Genomic DNA, 4811 nt, shown 5'->3' with positions numbered 1-4811 from the left:
CACCTGTGTCTTATCAGATCACCACGGATTAAAGTTAGATGGCAACAACTATGCTACCCCCAGAAAGCCGACAAACTCATGGAAACTGAACAGTCAACTACTGAACCACACCTGGGTCAAGGAAGAAATTAAGAAAGAAATTAAAGTCTTCCTTGAATTTAATGAAAATAAAGAGACAACATACTCAAACCTATGGGACACGATGAAAGCAGTGCTAAGAGGAAAGTTCATAGCACTAAGTGCCCACTTAAAGAAAACAGAGAAAGCATACATTGGGGACTTAATGGCACACCTGAAAGCTTTAGAAAAAAAAGAAGCAGAGGTGCCCAGAAGGAGTAGAAGACTGGAAATAATCAAACTGAGGGCAGAAATCAACAAAATAGAAACACAGAAAACAGTCCAAAGAATCAATGAAACAAAAAGTTGGTTCTTGGAGAAAATCAACAAGATCGACAAACCCCTATCCAAACTAACTAAACAACAGAGAGAGAACACGCAAATAAATAAAATCAGAAATGAAAGGGGGGACATAACCACAGACACAGAGGAAATCCAGAGAATCATTAGATCTTACTATAAAAGCCTGTATGCCACAAAACTGGAAAATGCAAAAGAAATGGACATTTTTTTAGATAAGTACCATATACCAAAGCTAAACCAAGACCAGGTGAATGATCTAAATAGACCTGTTAGTCGCGAAGAACTAGAAACTGTTATCAAAAATCTCCCTTCCAAAAAAAGCCCAGGACCAGATGGGTTCAACGCAGAATTCTACCAGAACTTCCAAGAAGAGCTAATACCTATACTCCTTAACGTATTTCACAATATAGAAACAGAAAAGTCATTGCCAAATTCCTTTTATGAAGCTACAGTTACCCTGATACCAAAACCACACAAAGACCCAACCAAGAAAGAGAATTACAGGCCTATCTCACTCATGAATATCGACGCAAAAATTCTCAATAAAATACTGGCAAACCGAATTCAAGAACACATCAGAAAAATTATCCATTATGATCAAGTAGGCTTCATCCCAGAGATGCAGGGCTGGTTCAACATACGCAAATCTATCAATGTAATCCACCATATAAATAGACTGAAAGAAAAAAACCATATGATCATTTCATTAGATGCGGAAAAAGCATTCGACAAAATTCAACACCCCTTTATGATAAAGGTCTTGGAGAGAATAGGGATACAAGGGTCATACCTAAATATAATAAAAGCTATCTACAGCAAACCGACAGCTAACATTAAATTAAATGGAGAAAAACTCAAAGCCATCCCACTAAAATCAGGAACAAGACAAGGATGTCCACTCTCTCCATACCTCTTCAATATAGTGCTTGAAGTTCTAGCAATAGCAATAAGACAACATAAGGGGATCAAGGGGATTCGTATTGGAAAGGAAGAAGTTAAGCTTTCGTTATTTGCAGATGACATGATAGTATACATAAGCGACCCCAAAAATTCTACCAAAGAACTCCTACAGCTGATAAACACCTTTAGTAGCGTGGCTGGATACAAGATCAACTCCAAAAAATCAGTTGCCTTCCTATACACTAAGGATAAGGAAACAGAGAGGGAAATCACAGAAGCATCACCTTTCACGATAGCCACAAAGAGCATAAAATATCTTGGGGTAACCCTGACCAAGGAAGTGAAAGATCTATTTGACAAGAACTTCAAGTCTTTGAAGAAAGAAATAGAGGAGGACACCAGAAAATGGAAGGACCTCCCTTGCTCTTGGATTGGGAGGATCAACATAGTAAAAATGGCAATTCTACCAAAAGCAATCTATAGATTCAATGCAATCCCCATCAAAATCCCATCAAAATTCTTCACAGATCTGGAGAAGACAATAATCAACTTTATATGGAAAAACAAAAAACCCAGGATAGCCAAAACAATCTTATACAATAAAGGAACGTCTGGAGGCATTACCATCCCTGACTTCAAACTCTATTACAGAGCTACAGTATTGAAAACAGCTTGGTATTGGCATAAAAACAGAGAAGTCGACCAATGGAATCGAATAGAAGACCCTGACTTTAACCCACAAACATATGAACACCTGATTTTCGATAAAGGAGCTAAAAGTATACAATGGAAAAAAGAGAGCATCTTCAACAAATTGTGCTGGCAAAACTGGATGTCAATCTGTAGAAGAATGAAAATAGACCCATATCTATCACCATGCACAAAACTCAAGTCCAAGTGGGTGAAAGACCTCAATATCAGTCCAAACACACTGAACCTGATTGAAGAGAAAGTGGGAAGTACTCTACAACACGTGGGCACAGGAGACCACTTCCTACGTATAACCCCAGCAGCACAGACAGTAAGGGCCTCATTGAATAAATGGGACCTCCTGAGACTGAGAAGCTTCTGTAAAGCAAAGGACACTGTTGCTAAGACAGAAAGGCAACCCACTGACTGGGAGAAGATCTTCACCAACCCCACAACTGACAAAGGTCTGATCTCCAAAATATATAAAGAACTCAAGAAACTAGACCGTAAAAGGCTAATCAACCCAATTATAAAATGGGGCACTGAGTTGAACAGAGATCTCTCAACAGAAGAAGTTCAAATGGCCAAAAGACACCTAAGGTCATGCTCAACTTCCTTAGCGATCAGGGAAATGCAAATCAAGACAACTTTAAGATACCATCTTACACCTGTCAGAATGGCGAAAATCAAAAACACCAATGATAGCCTTTGCTGGAGAGGTTGTGGAGAAAGGGGTACACTCATCCATTGCTGGTGGGAATGCAAACTTGTGCAACCACTCTGGAAAGCAGTGTGGAGGTTTCTCAGGAAATTTGGGATCAACCTACCCATGGACCCAGCAATACCACTCTTGGGAATATACCCAAGAGAGGCCTTATCACACAACAAAAGTATATGCTCTACTATGTTTATAGCAGCATTGTTTGTAATAGCCAGAACCTGGAAACAACCTAGATGCCCTTCAATTGAAGAATGGATGAAGAAAGTATGGAATATATACATATTAGAGTACTACTCAGCAGTAAAAAACAAGGACTTCTTGAAGTTTGCAGGCAAATGGATGGAAATAGAAAACACCATCCTGAGTGAGGTAAGCCAGACCCAAAAAGAGGAACATGGGATGTTCTCACTCATATTTGGTTTCTAGCCATAAATAAAGGACATTGAACCTATAATTCGGGTTCTTAGAGAAGCTAAATAAGAAGGAGAACCCAAAGAAAATCATATAGGCATCCTCCTGAATATTAAACTTCATCAGGCGATGAAAGGAGACAGAGACAGAGACCCACATTGGAGCACCGGACTGAAATCTCAAGGTCCAAATCAGGAGCAGAAGGAGAGAGAGCACAAGCAAGGAACTCAGGACCGCGAGGGGTGCACCCATACACTGAGACAATGGGGATGTTCTATCAGGAACTCACCAAGGCCAGCTGGCCTGGGTCTGAAAAAGCCTGGGTCAAAACTGGTCTCGCTGAACATAGCGGACAAGGAGGACTACTGAGACCTCAAGAACAATGGCAACGGGTTTTTGATTCTACTGGACCTATTGGTTTCGTGGCAGCCTAGGCAGTTTCGTGGATGCTCACCTAACTAGACCTGGATGGAGGTGGGAGGTCCTTGGACTTCCCACAGGGCAGAGAACCCTGATTGCTTTTTGGGCTGACGAGGGAGGGGGACTTGATTGGGGGAGGGGAGGGAAAGGGGAGGCGGCAGTGGGGAAGAGACAGAAATCTTTAATAAATAAATAAATAAAAAGAAATCTTCAACTAATACTCAAAAAAAAAAAAAAAGATCTGACTGTAGGCAGGCCTGTAGAGCAGTGATTGATGGGCAAGGGCCCAGCACATTGTGGGCGGTGCCATCCCTGGACTGGTGGCCCTGGGCACTATCAGAGAGCAGGCTGAGCAAGACATGGAGAGGAAGCCAATGGCTGTAGACAGAAGTTTCTGTCCCACCCAGTTCCATGGCTGTTCAGTCCCAAAGAAACACACAGAGGCTTATATTAATTATAAACTCTTTGGCCTACTAGCTCAGGCTTATCATTAACTAGCTCTTGCAACTTAAATTAATTTATACTTCTTGTCTATGTTTAGCCATGTGGTTTGGGAACCTTTTCTAGGCATTCTCATTTTGCTTCCTCTGCAGCTGGCTGATGAGTCTCTTGCCTTTCCTCTTCCCAGAATTCTCTTAGTCTGTTTGTCCCGGCTATATTTCCCGCCTAACTACTGGCATTTTATTAGACCAATATGAGTGACAAATGTTTACAGCGTACAAAGGCATTATCTCACAGCAAGTAGCAGCATTCCTCTGTGGCCTCTGGATCAGCTCCTGCCTCCAGGTTCCAGCCAGGTTTGAGTTCCTGCGTTGACTTCTCACCATGGATTGTGATTCAGGATACTAAGTCAAATAAACTCCTCCCCAAGTTGGTTTTGATCATGGTGGTTTTTTTTTTTCCCACAACAATAGTAACCCTAAGATATCACCCAAAAGGATTCTCTCCTTTAAATTCTTTTTTAATAAATTATTTATTGTTATTTTATATTAATTGGTATTTTTCCTGCTTATATGTCTGTGAGAGGGTGCTAGATGCCCTGGAACTGGAGTTACAGATAGTTGTGAACTGCCATGTGGGTGCTGGGAATTGAACCTGGGTTCTCTAGAAGAGCAGTCAGTGCTCTTAACCGCTGAGCCATCACTCCAGACCTCCTTTAAATTCTTCTTTTTTTTTTTTTTTTTTTTTTTTTTTTTTTTTTTTTTTTTTTTTTTTTTTTTTTTTTTTTTTTTGTTTTTGTTTTTTTTTG

Source organism: Alexandromys fortis, unplaced genomic scaffold (genome assembly GCF_014885135.2).
Source record: "Alexandromys fortis isolate MF-2015 unplaced genomic scaffold, M_Fortis_MF-2015_v1.1 scaffold_125, whole genome shotgun sequence".
In the NCBI taxonomy this organism is placed as follows: domain Eukaryota; kingdom Metazoa; phylum Chordata; class Mammalia; order Rodentia; family Cricetidae; genus Alexandromys; species Alexandromys fortis.
Note: the sequence above shows the minus strand (reverse complement) of the source record.